Source organism: Erinaceus europaeus, chromosome 3 (genome assembly GCF_950295315.1).
Source record: "Erinaceus europaeus chromosome 3, mEriEur2.1, whole genome shotgun sequence".
Lineage (NCBI taxonomy): Eukaryota > Metazoa > Chordata > Mammalia > Eulipotyphla > Erinaceidae > Erinaceus > Erinaceus europaeus.
This window is the reverse complement of record NC_080164.1, coordinates 170,513,525-170,537,139: the sequence shown is the minus strand read 5'-3', so window position 1 is coordinate 170,537,139 and position 23,615 is coordinate 170,513,525.

Sequence of the window (23,615 nt, the reverse complement as noted above, 5' to 3'; positions counted from 1 at the left end):
AAATGAGTTTCAAGTAAAAAAAAAAATGTGTATGATCAGGTAGATAGCTCAATGTGTAGAGCACTGTACATGCATATCTGAGGCCATAGAGGCCCCAGGTTCAATTCCTAACACCACCAGCAGCCAGAACTGAACAATGTGCTCTCTCTCTCTCTCTCTCATAAAACTAAACTAAAAAAAAAAATAAATATACATGAATATTTAAGAAGTTTTTTGTGATTTATGTAACTGTTGCTTTGTTGGGGTTCTAGCTGGTTGACAACACTCTTTTCTCAAACTCCAACCTGAAAATTTCTCTCTAACGACAGAGATGCAAGAATCAGATGTGGATAGAGATCAGAATGTCAGCTTTATGGCTTGCACAACTGAACTAAAGAGGTGAGTTAAAAATGTGTCCATCCAGATGCCACCAGGATGCTGGCCAGGCTTCCCTGGATTGAAGACCCCACCAATGTGTCCTGGAGCTCAGCTTCCCCAGAGACACACCTTACTAGGGAAAGAGAGAGGCAGACTGGGAGTATGGACCGACCAGTCAACGCCCATGTTCAGCGGGGAAGCAATTACAGAAGCCAGACCTTCCACCTTCTGCAACCCTCAACGACCCTGGGTCCATGCTCCCAGAGGGCTAGAGAATGGGAAAGCTATCATGGGAGGAGGTGGGTTATGGAGATTGGGTGTTGGGAATTGTATGGAGTTGTACCCCTCCTACCTTATGTTTTTGTTCATTAATCCTTTCTTAAATAAAAAATTAAAAAAAAATGTGTCCATCAGTGCTTTCTGGAATCCTCTCATAACCGCTGAGACTGCCCACACAATTCTAAGCAACACTGTACAACCTCATGCTTCCCTTTGGCTTGAACCAAACCTGTCCCAGTAAGTTTTATGTCTGAGAGCAAAGCTGAGCAGAGCACATTTATTGTTTTCACATAGGCTGGTTCTAAGAAAGTAAAGGGAAGGATCACAATGGAACAAACCTACTTCCTTGGCCCATGTTCACATAAAAGCACAATAAGATGGAGGAAGGAGCTGAGGAGTGATGCTGTTGGTGAAGATTCCAAGGGAATAGAGAACAGAAAGTGAGAGAAATGGAGGCTCGCTACTAACTCAGGAACTAAGTCAACTATGTGCCAGGAACTGCACAATGTGCTTCCTTTCAGTTAAGCTATAATATATAACATTTCCTTGAGGGAGAACTGTGAGTGTATAAGACAGGGAGAGAGGAGAGGGGGACTGTGCTCTGCATGGTTTTCTAGGAAGAAAGCATTAGAGCCAGAGTTAAAGTCCATATTCATCTTCTGGCCTCCATGGCTCTGAAACAGACTTCTTTTTCTTTTCTTTTCTTCGTCTTTCTTTCCTTCTTTCCTTCCTTCCTCCCTTCTTTCTTCCTTCCTTCCTTCCTTCCTTCCTTCCTTCCTTCCTTCCTTCCTTCCTTCCTTTCTTTCTTTCCCTTCCTTCCTTCCTTCCTTCCTTCCTTCCTTCCTTAAAAAAAATTATTGGGAGTCGGGTAGTAGGGCAGCAGGCTAAGCGCAGGTGGCTCAAAGCTCAAGGACTGGTGTAAGGATCCCGGTTCGAGCCCCTGGCTCTCCACCTGCAGGGGAGTCGCTTCACAAGCGGTGAAGCAGATCTGCTGGTGTCTATCTTTCTCTCACACTATCTGTCTTCCCCTCTTCTCTCCATATCTCTCTGTCCTATCCAACAATGACATCATCAACAACAACAATAACTACAATAATATAACAAGGATAACAAAAGGAAATAAATAAAAAATATTAAAAATATTATTTATAAAATGGAAACACTGACAAGGCCAAAGTACAAGAGGGGTACAATTCCACACAATTCCTATCACCAGAAATCTGTATCCCATCCCCTTCCCTAATAGCTTTCTTATTCCTTATCTCTCTGGGAGTATGGACCCAGGGCCATTATGGGGTGCAGAAGGTGGAAGGTCTGGCTTCTGTAATTGCTTCCTCGCTGAACATGGACTTTATCAGGTCGATCTATACTCCCAGCCTGTCTCTCTCTTTTCCTAGTGGGGCAGGGATCTGGAGAGGCAGGACACATTGGTGGGGTCGTCTGCCCAGAGAAGTCAGGGTGGAATCATGCTAGCATCTGGAACCTGGTGGCTGAAGAAGAGTTAACATATAAAGCTGAACAAATTGTTGACTAATCATGAACCTAAAGGCTGGAATATTGCAGATGAAGATTTGGGGTCTCCATTTTGAAAATAGCTAGTTGGTCTATTTTAGGTATATTCCAAAGGGCCTATGACTTTACTAGTTTTTGCCTGAGCCTGACATCTGATATGCAGGTGGACCCAAGTTATTGTCTGGGGAGATGATGTCATGGTTGGAAAAAGGGTTAAAAAGCTGGATCATGGAAGAGAGTAGTTCCCAAATATGGGAAAGTTGTGTAAATATTGTTAATTGTAATCTCTATCCATTTGATCTGGGGCCCATATTTAGCTCAGGAGCCTATGTAACCTCTGCATCCCTGTAAGTCTGAGCTCGCCTTCTGTGGTCATGGGTAGAAACGTTCCAAGTTTCACCAATTTCAGGACTCTTTCTTTCTTCCTTCCTTCCTTTCTCTCATTCTTCTCTCTCTCTCTCTCTTTCTTTCTTTTTTTCTTTCTGGACCTTCTAGAAAGAAAACAGACAGCAAACCAAAGGGAAGCAATAATGCAAAAATAGTTCAGTTTAGACCTTGGGTTTATAAACCCTTATTGATGTATAAACATCATTGTCATTTTCTAAATATTTAAAAAGCATATACTTAATAAATCCACACCTTGTCTACTACTTAAAACCATTAATAAGGGGGCTGGGCGGTAATGTACTGGGGCACTGGCTTAAGCGCACACAGTACCAAGTACAAGAACTGGCTCAAAGATCCTGGTTTGAGCCCCCTGCTCCCCACCTTCAGGGGGTGTCACTTCGCCAGCAGTGAAGCAGGTCTGCAGGTGTCTATCTTTCTCTCCCCCTCACTGATTTCCCCTCCTTTCTTTATTTCTCTCTGTCCTATCCAACAACAGCAGCAGCAGCAACAACAACAACACCAACAACAACAACGCGGGGGGGAGATGGTCTCCAGGAGCAGTAGATTCATAGTTGTAGGTACTATGAACACCAGCAATAATCCTGGAGGCAAAAACAAAGAAACAAACCCATCAGCAATATACATCTCATTTGAAAAGCAACAAAAAAACAACGCAGAACTACTCATGATTTTTCTGTGTTTTATTTATTTTTTCATAATAAATAATGGTGCTGAGATTCATTTATAATTTTTTCAGCCATTTGCTTGGTCTTAGAGATTTAAATTATACAAAAGTGCATGCGTGCTCCCCCCCTTTTGTTACTATTACCTGAGATTTGATTTCTTTATAATTGAACATGCATAAACTGAAAAAGGACGAATTGAAATGTGTTGGTGTTCCTCTTAGTGTACCTCTCAATACTTTATCCTTTAAACAGATTTTGTCACTTCTGTCTTGCTGTGAGTGGCTGGAGATTTTTTTCTTGTCTTCTTTTTAAAAATTTTAATGTTTTTAGTTAGAGACAACAAGGCTGAGAGGAGGGGAGGAGGGATAGGGAGAGAGGGAGAGAGGGAGAGGGCGAGAAACAGCACCAAAGCTTCTTCCAGTGTGGTAGGGGCCAGGCTCGAACCTGGGTCATGCACACAACTAAGAGACACACAATCCCAGTGACAATCCAAGTGAACTATGTCAATGGCCCTCCTCTTTCATATCTTCAGATACCACCACTCACTTAGATTTCTCCCTGTCTAACTTTCTTTGTGGTTGTTCTTACTCTTATATTTCCATTCCAGTTCAGTGTGGCTGCAGTGGTAATTCCCCACAGGGCCATATATCATACCTTTTGACCCCTTTCCAATATATGGTACTTGTATTGCAGGGCAATTTGAATCAAATTGTTAGGTTTCATAAAAAATGAGTTAAGATCTTTTGACATGTTGATAAAATGCTGTTTCCCCAAAATGGCCATACATTTAGACGTTCTATCAAAACAACCAACAAGATTGCCCTGCATGATTTGTTTTCCTGCTTTTAATCCGAGGGCTTTCCAAACAGCTAGAAATTCCTTCCCTGTTTCCATTTGATGTCTTGCTCCATAATGTTAGTTCTAGCAGAGAGCAGTTATCAAAATTTGGGTACATTTTAGGGAATTTGGTGTGGATTGCCTTTCAAATACAAAATTGATGCTTCTGACCCTCCATTAGTAGGATGCAAAATTTGAGTTATTTCCCCTGTGTTGGTGATGGATGGCGCTGCCTATGCTGTTGGCACTCTCTTTCACATTCCCCATTGTGACTAATCACATGCATTTGCAAGATGATTAGCCAAGGTTAGGGGTACAGTCTGTGATTATAGAACAGATTTTTTCCCCCTTTATGTGAAAAATTACCAGCTTCTAATAGCATTAAATTACAATTTTGCTCCGTATCCTAAGCACTGGTAAGTTGTTAATAGCAATTCCTATTCCCACGGCCTTCTATGTGTTACTTGCTACCTAGTTTCCAAGCTGAGCCCTCCGTCTCTCACTTCTCATCTTCATTTTTCTCCCCTTAAATGTTTACAACTTGCAAATGGAGCAATTGTACCACTGAAGAATGAGTTCATTTATTTATTCAACAAACTGAGTGCTTATTATGTATTGAGCTCTGTTTTGGTGTGGGGGTTGTAGCAATGAATAAATCAGTCCTTTTCTTCATGGAGCTTTTTTTTTTTCTAAAGGGAGAAGAACACATAGGTATGCAGATAAAGATCTGGAGGCCAGTTGCTATGAATGTGGGGAGGGGAGTAGAAGGAAGACAGATAGGAAGTACTAGAGGGGAGTCCGGTGGTAGCACAGAGGGTTAAGCACACGTGGCGCAAAGCCCAAGGACCGGCTTAAGGATCCTGGTTCGGGAGTCTGGTGGTAGCTCAGCGCGTTAAGCTCAGGTGGCACAAAGCGCAAGGACCGGCTATAAGGATCCCAGTTAGAGCCCCCAGCTCCCCATCTGCAGGGGAGTCGCTTCACAGGCGGTGAAGCAGGTCTGCAGGTGTCTATCTTTCTCTCCCCCTCTCTGTCTTCCCCTCCTCTCTCCATTTCTCTCTGTCCTATCCAACAACGACGACACCAATAACTACAACAATAAAACAACAAGGGCAACAAAACGGAATAAATAAATAAATATTTAAAAAAAAAGGATCCTGGTTCAAGACCCCAGCTCCTCACCTGCAGGGGAGTCGCTTCACAGGTGGTAAAGCATGTCTACAGGTGTCTATCTTTCTCTCCCCTTCTCTGTCTTCCCCATCTCTCTCCATTTCTCTCTGTCCTATGTAGATACTACGACATCAATAACAACAACAATACAAAAAAAAAAAAAAAAAAAAAAAGAAAGTACCAGAGATGGGGCCAGGTAGTGGTATATCAGGTAGATTGCTCATATGGCAATGCACAGTAAACTGGGTTCAAACCTTCATCTACTGGGGGAGAAGGTTCATGAGCTGTGCTGGAGGTGTCTCTCTTTCTTGCTCTTCCTCTGTCTCTCCTTTTCCTCTCAATTTCTCTGTTTCTGTAATGTATATCTGTTGGGTAGTATGCCACCTCGCCCTGGCTTCTGCTTAACCAAGAAGTACCCTCAGGCTATCCCGGCATATATCTATACCTAAATATCCTCCAGTTGTTGGGGCTTGGTGCCAGCACACTTTAATTTTTTTTTTTAATTAAGATAGGACATAGAGAAATTAAGAAAGAATGGGGAGATAGAGAGGAAGAGAGAGAGAGACACCTGCAGAACTGCTTCACCATTTGTGATGTGGACCTCCTGCAGGTGGGTAGCAGGGTTCGAACTCAGGTCCTTGTGCTTGGTAATATGTGTGCTTAACTCAGTGTACCACTGACTGTCCCCCCCTTAATTTTTTTTTATAAAACAACAAAAAGACCAAAACACCAAGCCCCTGTAATAATCCTGATGACAATAAAAAATCATCCAATGTTTTTAAAAGAAGAAAGTATCATGAAGGGAAATTGTTAATTTATTCAGTGATCAGTGAAGGCTTTCTTAATAAAAACCAAAATGAGAAAGCGGAAAACCATGAGGGTCTGGAGAGAGACTTCTAAGCAGATAAAATGGCAAGTGGAAAGACTGAAAAAAGGGAGAATACTTGCATATCTGAGAACTCCCAGAAGGCTATTGGGAAACAAAAATTTAAGAGATGAAATCAGGGAACTTAGAAAGTGACACTGGTAGGTATTGGGTGGTTTTAAAAAGAATATCTTGACTTGGTTTTTGCAAGTCATTTTTGTTAAAATAATAATAAAAGTAGGGGCATATATTTGGGTATATGTGGGGGAGAACAGTTAGCCTTGAGAACTTGTGCCTAATGTGGACACCCAGCTGGAAATCTGCGACAAGTCAAAATCATCAGAGAGAAAACCATGAACTGCCATTGGTAGTGCCACTCACCAGCATCTGTCTGGGACTGACAAATCACAAGGATTAAACTAGCCCACACAGGTATGAACTGACAAATCACAGATGATGGGAAGGATGGGGCTAAGACAAACATGAAAACTAGAAAGCCTCTGATTTCACTGCAGTTCTCTTCTCTGAGAGTCGTCTTTTCAGAAGAGTTCTACGCTCTCTTTTATTTCCTTCCTTTCTTTTTTTTTTTTTTTTATTATTTCTTTACTTTCTACATAACCATGCCTTCATTCTTATTTCATTTATTTATTTATTTGCATTTGAACTACTGAGTTTGTGGACAGAATTTCTGTTCTGCAATGAAGACAAGAGGCTACCCACCTTTGGGGAAAAAGTTTATTGCTCCAGTTATTTATCAGCCTACAGTAACAATTTAGCTGCTGTTTCACAAAAGAGATGTGCCAGTTATCTATTGCTATGTAACAAAGTGTCTCACAATTTATGGGCTTAAAATGGACATGCATTTATTTCTACGTAGTTTCTTTGGGTCAGGAATTGGGGCTGGATTAGCTGGGGACTCTGTTGTATGGTCCGACAATGCTGTGATCATGATGTTGGCTGGACCCTTAATATCCTCAAGGTCAACTGAGCGGAGTCTGTCTTCAAACTAACTCAGTGGTTGTCAGTAGAATTCTGCTCCTCATGGACTATTCAGCTTAGTGTCTTGACTTCCCTGTGGGGTGATGAACAAAAGCCACCCTCGGTTTCTTGCCAACTGTCTTGCCCTGGTCAGAGCAAACAAACATTGTCAAAGAGAAAGCAACCTCAGCTGATCCCTTGTAAGCTGATTAAAGACATACCTTCCCATTACTTTTACCATGGCTTATCAAGAGTAAGTCATTCTGTTCAACCTATATTCAAAGGGAGGGAATCATAGGAGAGTGTGGTGACCAGGAGGTGAGATCTTTGGGTCATTATTAGAAGCCACAAACCATAGACAAGGACAAGCATAAGGGGATTGGTTAGGATGTTGCTGGTGTATTGTCAGTGGTGACTGATATGTTTTGTATCTATGTATGGTGTGGGGTGCTGTGATATTACTGAGGTCCTACTTCTTAGGCAGAGTCTGGAAATACTTAGAAATGCAGAGAAATGATACTTCCTGAGACATTGGACCTGGACTGAGAGAGAAGATGAAAGTGGAAGGCTACTCTAAGACTTTGGATACAGAACCTCTGCATAGATAACATTTTAAATTTTATTTTAATAATAATAATATCATTTTCTTTATTGCTACCAGGGTTATTGCTGTTGTTCAGTGCTGGCACTATGAGTCCAGGGCTCCTGGTGGCCATTATTTTTGTTATCTTTATTTTACAAAATTACATGTCAACAGGGATCTAAATTCACACCATTCCCACTACTAGAGATCTGAATCTTCATTCCCCCCACTGCAATCCACCAAAGTTCCCCTAAGGTTGTAGACATGAGCCAACCATCTTCTCTACAAATATCTGTGCACATTTATATAGAGTTGCCCCTTCTTTTTCTGATTCAATCCTCTCTTCCCCTCTAACCCACTCATGACTTCACAACTACCTCCATATGTCCCTCTCCTTTTCCTTCTCTCTCTCTGGGTGCTGGTGGAGCTTATCTTCATCCTGTCACTTCTCCCCTGCTAGGGGTCTGGATCAAGGTTGTTTATCAGAGCAGAAGGGAGGAGCTCTGGCTTCTGTAATTGCTTCTCCGCTGAACATGGATGTTGACAGGTCGATCCATACCCCCAGCCTGTTTCTATCTTTCCGTAGTGGACCAGAGCTCTGGAGGTGTGAGGACCCAGGACACATTGGTGAGGTCGTCTGCTCAGAGAAGTCTGGATGGAGTCATGGCAGCATCTATAACTTGGTGTCTGGTAAGTGGCATGACTTAAGTTGAGACAAAATGGTTAATGAACAGGAACCAAAAAGTAGGATTAGAGCAGATGAGATTAGGGATCTTAGGGTAAAAGATAGGAAATCCATTTTAGGCGTGTTCTTGGGGGCACACAACTATAGTAGTTTTGCTTGAGTTTGGTAGCTAGCCTGAGGTTGGATAAGAATATTGGTAGCTAGCCTGAGGTTGGATAAGAATATTGTCTGAGAGAATGGTGCCAGAGTAGAGAAAAGGGCTAGGAAGTTGGATTAGGTGGTCTGGGAGGTGGCACAGTGGATAAAGCATTGGACTCTCAAGCATAAGGTCCTGAGTTCTATCCCCCACAGCACACGTACCAGAGTGATGTCTGGTTCTTTCTCTTCTCTTCCTATCTCATTAATAAATAAATAAAATATTTTGAAAAAGAAAGTTGTATTAGGGCAGAGAGTAGCTCCTGTTCTTGGAAAAAAAAAATCTGTGGCTAAAATGAACTATTTACCTCCATCTACCTGCTCCAGGGCATATATATGTGTGTGTGTGTATATATATATATATATATATATATATATATATATATATATATATATATATACACACTTATGTTTAGTACTACAGCCTGTGCAACCTCTAAGTCCCTGTTGGTCTGAGTTCACAGCTCATAGTCACAGCTGGGAACATTGCCAGCTGCATTTATTTCAGGACCAGCCTTTCTCAAGTGGCAGGGGAGGATAACCCCAGCGTCCCTTCAGAGACTGGGGCTATTGCTACTGTCTTTGCTTTATGGTGAGCGCAAGGTCCTGGGAGGGCCCCAAAATGCCATTCCTGGTGGAATTGACCATTGGTGGTGGAACGAGGGATCCCTTAGAGGTCTAGGCTCATCATATGTGTGTGGGAATCCAATAATTCCTAACTAGGGCTGGTGGCCGTTTCTCTTTCCCTCTCTCCCCCACACTCTCCTTTCTACTTTCTTTTTATCTGACAGGACAGAGATAAATTGAGAGGGAAGGGGAGACAGAGAAGAAAAGGAAAGATAGGTACCTGCAGACCTGCTTCAGTACTCATGAAGCGTCTTCCTCCCTGCAGGTGGGGAGTGGGGGCTAGAACCTGGATCCTTTTGCATGGCGATATATGTGCTTAAGCGAGTGTGCCACCGCCTGGGCCCCAAGACATGACATTATAAAAATAGAAAATACTTAGAGGAGAATAATCTTGTTAAGGAAACAGAGAGTCAGGAGGTGAGTTTTGGGCAAGCTGACTTTGAGCTACCTCTCTGACTTTCAAATGAAGGTGCTGATTGGACATAGATATTTAGGAGTCTAGATAGAGCTCCCAGGGAAATGTTTGAGCTATAAATCAAACATTGAAAGTCATTATTACTTACACTATATTTACAGCCTTGTGTTAGATAAAAATCAATAGATAAGTGAGAGTATGTGTCTGAAGTTCTAGTGATTATTCTCAACTGGGAAAAATGTCTGTGAGGGAAGTCCAAATCCAGGGTAAAGACCAGGTAACATTTTATTTACCTCCACAGTAGATTTTTTGTCTCTAATAGGGACAACCTTTTATATAACACAAATTACCCCAGGTTCTTAAGGTTCTGAACATCGAGAACAGGGCTTTGATTCCATCTTCTTATTTTATTTAGTCAGTATTTACCAAAGTGAAGAGTTTAGATCCCTTCAGATGCAAAAGCAAGAAAAAAAAAATAAATAAAATTTGAACTACTAACTATCCACAAAACGGAGAGCCCCCAACTCATCATCTGAACCAATCCAGCCTTTAGGCTCATGATTAGTCAACAATTTGTTTGGCTCTATATATTAATTCTTTTTTCAGCCACCGGGTTCCAGATGCTGACATGATGCCAACCAGACTTCCTTGGACAGATGACCTCACCAGTGTGTCCTGGAGCTCCACTTACCTAGAGCCCTGCCCCACTAGGGACAGAGAGAGACAAGCTGGGAGTATGGATCGACCTGTCAATGCCCATGTTCAGTGGGGAAGCAATTACAGAAGCCAGACCTTCTACCTTCTGCACCCTGTAATGACCTTGGGTCCATACTCCCAGAGGGTTAAAGAAAAGAAAAGCTATCAGGGAAGGGGATGGGAGACGGAGTTCTGGTGGTGGGAACTGTGTGGAGTTGTACCCCTCTTATCCTATGGTTTAGTCAGTGTTTCCTTTTTATAAATAAAAATTAAAAAATTGAAATTATAAATCCTTCTTAAAAGTACTTTATAGGTTGAGTCATTTAAACAGAGCTTAAGGTCATTTCATTGGTTAGGATTTTTTTTTCTATTTTTGTTGACTATTTCATCTATTTTAAAAGTCATTTACATACTGGTAAACTTCAGAATCTCTAGTTTAAACCTCAAATGATCTTTCTCAAGTTTCTGGTCCATATTTTCATTTGTTTTCAGGGTATCTCAACCTACAGAATTATGGAGACTGAAATTGAATTCAAAATTATTCCCAAGCATGTGTTCTGTCATGTCTCTCTGTCTCTCTCTCACACACACACACACACATGCACATGCACACACACATATATTAGTGATTTAATAATGATTAACAAGGTTGAATGATAACAGGGGTATAATTCCATACAGTTTCCACTGGAGTTCCCTGTCCCATTCCTTTCTTTGGAAACTTCCTTATTCTTATTCGTTATGCCCCTAGAGTATGAACCAAGATTCTTTATGGTATGCAGAAGGCAAAAAGTCTGGCTTCTGTAATTGCTTCTCCACTGAACATGGACATTGGCAGGTTGATCCCCCAGCCTGTTTCTATCTTTCCCTAGTGGTATAAGGCTCTGTAGAGGTAAGACTTTGGGACACATTGGTGAGGCCATTTGCCCAGGGATATCAAGATGGAATTATAGTAGCATCTGCAACTTGATGGCTGAAAAATCATGATATAAAGCAGGGCAACTTGTTTAGTAAATAGGAACCCCAAAGTAGGAATAGAGCAAATGAAATTATAGGAGTCTTCAGGTGGGTGGGAACAAGGAAATCTATTTTAGGGATTTTTTAGGGGCCCATGACTTTAATAATTTTTGCCTGAGCCCAATAGCCAACATGCAGGTGGACTAAACATACTGTCTGGAAAGATGATGGTGTCAAAATTTAGAACAGTGCTAGAAAGCCAACGTTACTCAGTACCAGCACTTTGAATCTGTTGCTTTTGGTGACCATTTTTTCTCTCCCACACTTTTCTTTTGTTTTTATAGGACAAAGAGAAATTGGGAGTGGGAGGGGAGATAGAGATTTTGAGACAAATATAAACACATCTGCAGACCAGCTTCACTGCCTGTGGCACACACCCCTTCATGTGGGGAGTGGGGACTTAACCCCCATATACTTGTGCATCTTAAAGTGTGCACTCAACCATATGTACCACTGCTAGCTTCCCATTTTTATAGTTTTAAGTTCATGGCTTCGTCATCCATCACATCTCATATGTCAAAAACCTAGGAGGTATCCTAGTATTTTCCCCTCTCACTCATAGTCTTCACAGTCATAAGTATAATCCTTAGAGTATGGAAAAATGTATAAATATCAGATCATCAAAGTAACTTATTGAGATGTATGGTTACATTTATAATACTAAAATAATTTGTACCTGATTAAAATGTCAATTAATGGCAGAATTAGAACTCAACCCAGAACACCCAGGCTGTAAATTTGTTCTGTGTGTATTTTTCTATTTAATGTGCTTCTTCATTTACTTTTTTATTTTTTTAAACCAGGTAACTGCTCAGCTCTGGTTTATGGTGATGTGGGGAATTTTACCTGGGACTTTGGAGTCTCAGGCATCAGAGTTTCTTTACATAACTATCATGCTATCCACTCCCATGCTTCTTCATTAACTCACCAAATCTTGTAAATTCTCAATCCAGAAACACTGTAGCATTCTCGCCTTTTATTTCTGATATAAAAAAAGAGAACTTAACCAAGGACTTAATTTAGAACTTGATTTTCTTTCAGTTTGATTTTTTAAAATTTTGTTTTAGCTGGTTTTCATCCTTACAGCTTGACTAGGGTTGTTCTTCTCAGAAGCAAAAATAATAGTATCATTTCCGTGTGTGTGTGTATGTGTGTGTGTGTGTGTGTGTGTGTGTGTGTATGTGTGTGTGTATGTGTGTGTGTTGTATGCTTTACATTGGGTTGTTCTAGCTCTCCCCCTGCCAAGAAAATTGGTTCAGTCCTGCTAGTTTCACGGGCCCGCTTATCCCCGCCCCGAAGGAACCCCGAGAGAGTTCCAGAGTTCCAGAGTTCCAGAGTTGGAGAGTTCCAGAGTTCGAGAGTTCTTGGTGCTGCTGCAGGGGAAAGAGGCAGCAGAGTTCTGTTTGGTGATTAGTTTGGTTTAGTTTATGAATCGTTGTTCTTGAATAAAGAAATACAGCTTCCCTGCCCAGCCATATGTCTCTGGTTGTCTCTGTTTCCCGCCCATGAAGCTAGCCCGGCCAGCTGGAGCCTCCAAATTTTAACAACAAATGGTGCCCACGTGGACCTGACCTGTGTATCTCTCAGATAAGTGAAGACAATTTGGCTACCTATGTACTATGGCCTTCTCTTCTGCTTGTGAAGAGATCTCCAAAGGCCTCTGCCTTTTCTTCACGAGACTGTTTTGCTGTTTCTGGAACATTTATCTCTGGACCACTCTGTGGTTTCCACTCGCTTGGGCGCACTCAAAACAGCCAGAGGAGTCGGGAAGAGCCAGCGGGCAAGAGGCGAGGCGCAGAGCTGCCTTTTCCACCTGGTGGAACAGCCAACCAGCCGGCTGCGCCCAGACAACCCCGCACACTGTGCCTGCAGCCCCGCAGCCCCGCAGCCTGCAGGAGGACAACGCCAGCACGCAGGAGCCCGACGCCACCACACAGGAGCCCGATGCAAACATGCTGGAGTCCGATGCCAACACGCTGGAGCCCGATGCCAAAACGCTGGAGCCCAATGCCAACACGCAAGAGCCCGAGGCCAGCCCACAAGAGCCAGCTCTCCACCCCGTGGCTCACTGCTCAGCCACTGCGAGCAGGGCAGCAGATATGACAGGGCCATGGGGCAGGGCCGCGGCGGCCTATCATGGCCGCCACCCCTGGGCACCTCGGCCCACGCCTTCTACAAGGCTGGCCTGCCCGCCCTTGTGCTATGAATTCTGGACAGATCCTGAACCTCCTGGGCTCCCTGCCGAAACTGGGCACACTGGCCGAGATCCTCAGCTCCCGTCTGAAGACAGACAAGCTGGAGTACGCAGAGATTTGTGCAGAGATCGCAACCTGCAATTCCTTGAAGTGGAGCTGCGCGGAAGCCACCTCTGCATGGTGACCCCCCCAACAACTAAGACAGTACATATCTAAATTCGTGTTTAAAATGACATGTCTTCGTAACAAAGGTTTCTCTCCTTGTGTATTAATGACCATGTTTATGAGTATGTTTAAAGTTTGGTAAACAGTAACTTTAAGGCTAAATTCTTACTAGTCAAAGTTAAATGAAAAAGGTTTTCAATGTAATTCTCATAAAGATAAAATTAACTTACATTTAAAGTCTGAGGTAAAAATTAGTTAACAATCAATATATTTTAACTAAGTTGGTCTAAAGACCTGCGCACACCTAGGGTGTGCCTCCATCTTGAAAGGGTATAACAAAAGGTTAAATAGACTTGTTGATATGTAAAACTCTCCATTACCTTCTCTATTGGAAATGGTAGATCGCACAATGGCTATGCTAATTATTCTTATGCCTGAGGTTTCCTTTCCTGCGCACACCTAGGGTGTGTCTCCATCTTGAATGGGTGTAACAAAAGGTTAAAAAAGACGTTGTTGATATGTAAAAGTCTCAAATTCCTTCTCTATTAGAAATTTTAGATTGTGCTGTGGTTATGCTAATAACAAGTTTTGTTTCATAGTAAGTAAATTTCAGCCAGCTGCCTTTGGGACTCTAGGCCAATCCCCGCCCCCATACAAATGCCTGTTGAGGCAAGTACGCCCCCCAGAGGCAAAAAATGTTTTTTTTAAGCTGATAAAGTTTTGCCCACAGAGGCAAAAAGATGGCCCCCTCAGGCCTTCCCTTGGCAGCACACTGGTTCTTGTTACTTGCTTACATGTTTTCCATGTTTGTGCCAGTTTCTTTTTTAAAAATGCCTGTATGATAGAGGTTTCTGTTCACCCCACACCCCTGATACTGTGGTCATTTAGTTAAAAAGAAAAGGGGGAATTGTTGTATGCTTTACATTGGGTTGTTCTAGCTCTCCCCCTGCCAAGAAAATTGGTTCAGTCCTGCTAGTTTCGCGGGCCCGCTTATCCCCGCCCCGAAGGAACCCCGAGAAAGTTCCAGAGTTCCAGAGTTCGAGAGTTCTTGGTGCTGCCGCAGGGGAAAGAGGCAGCAGAGTTCTGTTTGGTGATTAGTTTGGTTTAGTTTATGAATCGTTGTTCTTGAATAAAGAAATACAGCTTCCCTGCCCAGCCGTATGTCTCTGGTCGTCTCTGTTACCCGCCTGTGAAGCTAGCCCGGCCAGCTGGAGCCTCCAAATTTTAACAACATGTGTGTGTATGTGTGTGTGTGTGTTTGTGTGTGTGTGTACTCTTACACATGCTTGATTTCACCACTCCAGACTGCTTTCTTATTATGGCAGAGGGAAAAAGAAAGAGAGAGAGAGAAAGAGAGAGACTGCAGCTGCTTAGCATCTCTCTCTCTTTTAAAAATTTATTTATTTATAAAATGGAAACACTGACAAGACTGTAGGATAAGAGGGGTACAATTCCCACCACCAGAGCTTTGTATCCCATCCTTTCCCCTGATAGCTTCCCCATTCTTTATCCCTCTGGAAGTATGTACCCAGGGTCATTATGGGCTGCAGAAGGGGGAAAGTCTGGTTTCTGTAATTGCTTCCCTGCTGAACCAGGGTGTTGACAGGTAGATCCATACTCCCAGTCAGTCTCTCTTTCTGAGGTGGGGTGGGGCTCTAGCTAAGTGGGGCTCCAGGACACATTGGTGGGGTCATCTGTCCAGAGAAGTCTGGTTGACATCATGGTAGCATCTTGAACCTAGTGGCTGAAAAAAGAGTTAACATATAAAGCCAAACAAATTGTTGACTAATCATGAACCTAAATGCTAGAATATTGCAGATGAAGATTTGGGGTCTCTAATTTGGAAATAGCTAGTGAGTCTATTTTAGGTATATTCCAAAGGGCCCATGACTTTATTAGCTTTTGCTTAGCATCTCTTGGTGCATGGTACTTTCTACCTAAAGTCAGGGCTCAAACCCAAGTGGTAAGTCTGACAAGGTTTCCAGTGCTCACTCTCCAGCCCTGTTTCTCTTCTTAAGTACTCTCTGGTCTCACACTGCATGTAAAATGAAGTCTCAAGCCTAAATATTTTACTGCGATGACCAATCTCTTTTCCTAATCCTAACCTGTCTCCAAGTTCAGAAATTTCTATGAATACTTGACAAACTTTCTTCATCTGTGTTTGACCTTCTAGAGTGTTCTACTCTCTCCCCACTAACTCTAAGCCTTCCCCTTAAGATTTAGTTCAGGGGAGTCAGGCAGTGGCGGCACAGCGGGTTAAGTGCACATGGCACAAAGCGCAAGGACCGGCAGAAGGATCCTGGTTCTAACCTGAGGCTCCCACCTGCAGGGGAGTCCCCTCACAGGTAGTGAAGCAGGTCTGCAGGTGTCTATCTTTCTCTCCCCCTCTCTGTCTTCCCCTCCTCTCTCCATTTCTTTCTGCCCTATCTAACAGCAACGACATCAATAACAACAACAACAAAAAGACAACAAGGGCAGCAAAAGGGAAAATAAATGCATAAAATTAAAAAAAAATCTTAAGATTTAGTTCAGATGTTACCACTGTGTGACTTTTATAAATTTAGATAAAACTAGTCTTTTCACTTCCTGGACTGTAAGGGCTACTTTCTATTTCTCTTTTAGCCTTTAACTTTAGACCATGAGAGTCTTAATCACAGAGACTATGCTTCTTATCTCATATTCCTTGTGCTTCCCCTTGGAGGCATTCTATAAATACAGGTTTTCACAAATGATAAAATCATCTAGCTAACCTAATGCACATAAAAAAGTGCACACTATCTTGAATTTGGTTTTTAACATTCCTTTGCTTTATATTATATTTTGTATACACAAATCAAAAAATATATAGCTGTTTTGCATGTTTTCTTGATAGAAATATATTACTATTGTATAGTATAGCAACTTACTATTTTTTTAAAAATTAGGACCATTAGCATTTGAAGACATGTTAATACAGCCATTTTATGTCATCCATCTTAACTGATGTATATTTTGTTACTTTATACTTTCATTTGTTGTATATGGGCATGGCAAATGCATATTTATATATTTGTACTTTTTTACTATATTTATCATTTTTCTAATTTTTGTAATCTCTGTGTTGCATTGGTCACATTTTGACAAGTTCCCTTAACACATAAGTGAGTTAGTTTCTCTAGTGTATGAAGCTAGACATTGCTAGATCAACAGGAATAGATCACTATTTCCATCTTTATTAAACACAGTATAGGGCTATACTTCTTTTCAACATTTTCTTATTTTAAACTAGTGCTAGAGTACTTTTTTCCTCGTATTTTATCACCTTTTTTCTCCCCCTCCCCCCTCCTCCCCCCCCATCCTCCTTTGCCTCCAGGGTTATCGCTGGGGCTTGGTGCCTGCACTACCAATCTACTGCTCCTGTGGCTATTTTTTCGATTTTGTTATTTATTTTTTTTGATATGACAGAGGTAAGTTGAGAGAGGAAGGACAGCTAGAGAGGCCAAGAGAAAGACACCACATCGGCAGACCTGCAGACCTGCCTCACCGCTTGTGAAGTGACTCTCTCCCCCAAGGGTTGTCCCCCACCCTACAGGTGGGGAGCCGGGGCTTGAACAGGGATCCTTATGCAGGTCCTTGCGCTTTGTATTATGTGCTTAACCCGGTGTGCTAGCGCTTAACCCGGTGTGCTACCGCCCAACCCCTTTATCAACATTTGTTAGACGCTTTCATTGTTGCCAAATTGACAGATATCTCATTAGAATGGAATTTTCCCTAATTACAAATGAAGTTAAATATCTTTCAAAACAAACAGACAAACAAACAAACAGAAAGTGCGGACGAACTGCTTCTATAGGAACAAGGGCTATCTATTCTTTGAACTTAATAGATTCCAATTGTGGAGTACAACTGAGGTGCATTTTGTAATGTTTATTTTCAGATAGAAAATTTTCTCTCCTAAAAGCTTCCCCCCAACTTGCATTACTTCATTTGATAGCTTGAATGAAAGTGATACCATTCAGCTACATTTTACAAATCATTTTTTTTGGGTGATGGTTACTGGTGTACAGTGCAATTGTTGGCACAAAGGTATAATGTCCTCATCTTCCTATGACAGGTGTCTGCAAAACACTCTCTCTGCAACTTGAATCCCTTTCTACTACCACACACTGGGATCCCAAAGTCCAACCCCACCACCACCACTAATCCTCACCCTGCCTCTTTCCAAACTTCGTATTTTATATGAATTCTTTTTTTTTTTTTAAACAAGAGCACTGCTAAACTCTGGCTCCTGGTTTTGCTGGGGATTAAACCTGTGACCTTTGGTGCCTCAGACACAAAAATTTTTCTGCATAACCACTAAGCTATCTCCCTAACCTATCAACAACATAACAACATTATGGTAACTTAAAAAATTTTAAATTATCTTTATTTATTTGCTGGATAGAAACAGACAGAAATAAAGAGGGGGAGGGAGAGATAGAGAGGAAGGGAGACAGAGAGACACCTGTAGCCCTGCTTCACCACTTGTGAAGTTCCTGCAGGTGGGGACTGGGGACTTGAACCCCGGTTCTTGTGCATGATGACATGTGCACTCAACCAGGTGTGCCACTGCCCCGGCCACTGTCAATGACATTCTGTTTAAAGGCCCTGCTGTCTTCCCTCACTGATTGGAAGAAGTACCTGATGGGTTGGAACGTAAATCTACTAGAAGTGCTCAGTGTTGAGGTAAAGGTAAGAAAACATCTGGGGGTTTGTGGACCCTGAGCTATTAGAGAGGCCAAGGGGTGGAAAACTACTGCATACTGTGTGGAAAAGTTAGGTTATCTGTTGCCAAGCCTTTAACCCTGACCTGGTAAGTAGGCCTTGGCTCAGGGTGCCTGAAGAGGTCCCCTAGCCCAAGGTCTCAGATAAAGAAGCTGAAGAAGCCTGTGCTGAGAATACAGATAAGCTGGCAACAAGGCCAGCAGTGTGTGTGTGTGTGTGTGTGTGTGTGTGTGTGTGTGTGTGTGTGTGTATGGGGGTGGTGGTGGTGCTAAGGGGTGAGGAGGGCGGGTCCTTGACTGAAGCTCCCTTCAGAGACTGGTGTGTGGAGAGAAGCTACTCCCCTGAGGCCTGCTGGGTAGGGCCTTTGTAGTTAGGCCTAAAAAATCACTCCTCAGTTTTTAACCCAGAGTGGAACATTCCTTCTCAAGCAGAAAACCACATTTTTTTTTTTTAATTCTGAGATGTTGAGAGTTTTCATCACTTTTCTCTGTGGCATGTGAACATATAATATACACTGCATGGTCATGACTGAATGACCCATTGTTTGAATACTTCTGGAGTTGTAGGCTTTCCTTTTCCAACTTGGTAGAATGTGTGTTTGAAGATTTTAAGTGGGTTATAGTTGACAGGGCAAAATGAAACTCAACAGCCAGTGCTCAGGAAGAAAGGAGCTGCCCCGTATTCAGTAACACTTGATGTCATGTAGAATAAAAATAAAAATAAAAATAAAATTTTGATACTCCCAACGGATAAAGAAATCCAAATGATTTGTTCTCTGGACAATCATGCAAGGACTAGGTCATTACTATTTTATTTCTGGGGGCATATGCTGTGACCCACTTATAGAATGATAGATTAGAGATCATAAAGGTTTTGGCTGCTGAGGCTCCGTCATCAGGGAGGCTCCTTCAACTATCTGATACCAATAGTATTTTTTAAATGAACTTTTAGAATGTACCAACTCAGACTGAGGAGACAGCTCTTATGGGAGGACACCTGTTTTGTGGTGCACTGGACATAGGCTCCAGGCATATGGTCCCCACAGTGCTGGGGGAAGTCTCAGTGCTGTGGTGTCTTTCCTTCTTTTCCTTTCTCTCTCTCTCTCTCTTTCCTGAAAAAGTTAGACAGAGTGGTAAAGCTCCTGCACGAAATATATATGTATATGTATATGTATATGTATATGTATATGTATATGTATATGTATATGTATATGTATATGTATATGTATATGTATATGTATATGTATATATATATATATCCACTAACTGAAAAATGAGTTCTATTTTCCTTATCCCTTGAGGAATGCTAAGTTACTTCAACTTTCCTGATGCTCATTATGCATGCCTCTTCTGCCACTTACCCTATGGCAATTTATTTATTTATTTATTTATGCTTTGCTGCAGATGAAACTCAGGACCAAACACACATGCTCTAGACTGTGCTATTTTCACTACTCCAGCCTTTCAAGGGAGTGGGGGTACTATAGCTATTAAAAAAGTAACAAAAAATACCAGAAAAAAACAAACAAAATAAAACAATTGTGTTAAGGAACTGGGATGTAAGCTAAACTCCAGAACACATTTGGTCAAATGAAATCTCTGTGGCCGTGAATCAATATAGGAGTTAAGCTGTTGTGGAAACAACATTCTGTCTTTCTCACAGAATTTTAAACTGAAAACTGACAGATTTAACTTTTAGCAGCTAAGAGATGAACAATAAGTTTTTTTTTGAATTTTTAAAAAATATTTATTTATCCCCTTTTGTTGCCCTTGTTGTTTTATTGTTGTTGTCATTGTTGGATAGGACAGAGAGAAATGGAGAGAGGAGGGGAAGACAGAGAGGAGGAGAGAAAGACAGACACCTGCAGACCTGCTTCACCGCCTGTGAAGCAACTCCCCTGCAGGTGGGGAGCCGGGGTTCGAACCGGGATCCTTATGCTGGTCCTTGTGCTTTGCGCCACCTGCACTTAACCCGCTACACTATAGCCCGACTCCTGAACAATAAGTTTTAAGTTAGGCTTAAAGTGACTTCAGAGGGTTAATGTGACTATGTCCAGTATCTTGAGTTGCAGAGAGAATCCTGGATTAGTAGGTTGACCTAAACTACTATCACAAATGTCATTGTAAGAGGGAAGTAGAGGGGGATTTTATTATACACAAAGGAGAAAGGTATGTGCAGGCAGAGCAGAAAGGGAATAGAAAAGTGTTCACCCTAATTGGAATGATGTGGCCACAAGCCAAGTCATGTCAACAGCTGCCAGAAGCCAGAAGAGGCATAAGATAGATACTGTGAACAATGGTTTGAACCTGAGGAACCAATTTCTGACTTCAGGAACTATGAGAGACTAATGCTGCATTTTACAATGTGTTACTAATCAAGAAATGAGTATACTAGTTTTTTTTGTGGAAAAGCATTATATGAGAGGCCTGAAGTACTTGCAGCTAACATAGTGAACAAGGGAGTTGTAAGTTGTAATTTGGAGAACTACAGGACTCAGATCATATAGAATCACCACAAGATGAGTGGTGATGGCTCCCATACATCTGTTGCTATCTCCTGCCAACTCCTGTTGGGTGAGGTGTGATCACTGTCAAGGATGCTTGACTACTCCAAGTTAAATTTCAGCATGACTGTAGGCCAGTCAACACTGGACTTGTCTCAGCACAGGTAAGAAGGAACATTGAGGAGCTCCAAAGTTTAGAAGGGAATAAAGTTGCCCTTAATGGTGTGATTCTGAAAAAGAAAGCAAGAATGCAGTCCTATTTGCCATGGATCAAAGAATGTAAAGGTTATTAATCAAAGTAGCAAACTGGATGTGAAACATTCTAATTGCCTTCCTTGACAAATATTAAGAACTTAAAATTAACATGGGGAAAGTTGGTGTTTTCTGGTAGCAAAATTGTGAAGACAATTCAATTGTTAGTTGTATAGGTCTAAATGGTGTGGTTAGTGATGGACTGGTGGTGTTTTGAGGACTAACAAAATAATAATTCAAAAATTGTTATGTATTTATTCCACAAAATTAATTTTTCTTGTCTGTTTCAGCAATATCAATAATTATAATCACTATTTTGTCCCTTGAGTTATGTTCTATTAATAGCAATTATGTAAAAGATTAAACAATTCTATCACACTCAATATGAATACATTTCAATGTATTTTCATACAAAATAAATTTGAGATAGCAGAAAATTAAAATATTTTTCAGTTATTTCTATCTGATTATTCAAAGCTAGAACAAACACAAAATCTCAATGCAAAATTATCAAAGCTGAAAATTAGTCATTTTAGAAAATGTAATTAAGTCATATTAACTTCATTTCCAAAAATAAAACTATTTACATCCATTGTAGTCACTGTCCATCAAATTGCTACTGTAAAGATTGTCAAGCTTCACACATATTATGTCTCCAATTACATGATGCAAATTTGAGAGCAATATTAATTACTCTTACAAGATGTCCATCAGCTGTCATGTGCAATGCTGCAAATACTATGCTAATTAATTCCCAAGTACCTCTCAAAGCAGGGATTGGAACACTGATAGGAAATGATACTTTCTTAGGCAAAGTATCTGGGGCATTCATGCTGAGAGGAAGGATCTGATCGATTAACTTGTTGATGTTTTTTACAGAGAATCCTTCCTGCTCTCCAAAGCACTATCTCTAACCTCATCAGTTTCACACCCATGTATTTTCAGCCATATTCCAGCTATACTACCAGGGACTAGAGGAAGAGATGCAGATACCTAGGTCCTGAACAAGGTCGTTTCCAAGAGAGTCATTTAACACATTAGCAGCATTGGAGACACTGGCCTTTGGAGGAGTTGGCATGTGTGTGATTTACAGTGGTCTTGTAAGCCATGGATTTTTGGCCAAAGGCAAGGACCTTTCTTAGGGCTCAGGTAGGGATGTACTGGACTGGGGATTCCTTAGGTTTTCACATGCCTGTAGCTTGATGCTCTAGTCTGCAAGAATGTGGTCACGTAAAATTCCAATGACCCGCCCATCAGACACATCGCAAGTAGCTTCAGAAATGTTCACCATGTAAACTAGAAAACCTCTGAGGTTCCATCCCTGTCTGACTTGCATTTGTAGTTTGCTGCTCCCTTCAGAAATGCCATGTCTCCTGCTGCCTCTCACCAAGGCCAGTGTCAAATTACATTTAAAATGACAGTGAGAAGTGAATATCCTTGGAAAGACATATTTATAAGTTTAGGAATGTATGCTGAAATGAAGGAGGCATGGTGAAATATGGGGAGTGGCCTATTTCAGGAGAGGAGAGTGACAGAGCGAGCCACACTGCCATAAACAACAGAGCTGCAGGTCAAATATCGTGACAGTTCAATATCTCTGATAGCTGGAAACATAGCTCCATGGGAGAGCACAGGCCTCATGCAAATGAGGACCCAGTTCATCCCTGGCACCAAGCAATAAAGCACAACTCAAGTAGCAAAGAGATTCTTAATGATTTATTTCTCTGGAAAAATCTTGTGATCTTTTCCGAATGTATATGAGGATACTTCTTTAGAAACCTGATTTTATTTATTTATTTATTGCCATCAGGGTCATCATTGGGCCTCGGCATAGGCACTAGTATGAATCCATGGATTCTGGTGGCCATTTTGGCCATTTTTCCTCCTTTTTTTAAAAATATATATTTATTCCCTTTTGGTGCCCTTGTTGTTTTATTGTTGTAGTTATTATTGATTTTGTCTTTGTTGAATAGGACAGAGAGAAATGGAGAGAGGAGGGGAAGACAGAGAGGGGGAGAGGAAGATAGACACCTGAAGACCTACTTTACTGCCTGTGAAGCGACTCCCCTGCAGGTAGGGAGCTGGGGGCTCGAACTGGGATCCTTCTGCTGGTCCTTGCGCTTTGCACCACCTGTGCTTAACCACTGCGCTACCATCTGACTCCCTTTTCCCCCTTTCTATTTGACAGGACAAATAAAAAATTGAGAGGGAAGAGAAGATAGAGAGGAAGAGAGAAAGACACCCACAGACCTGCTTCACTGCTCACTGCAGTGTCCTCCCTGCAGGTGGGGAGCTGGAGCTTGAACCCGGATCCTTGCGCATGGTGAAATGTGCACTTAAGGAAGTGTATCACTGCCAGGCTCTGAAGTCTGATTTTTTTTTTTCCTGACTGGCCAAAAGGTATCTCAGGACTGCCCCCCCCCCGCCTCTTCTCACAAGACAAATCTTGAAAATTATCATGGACACATGCA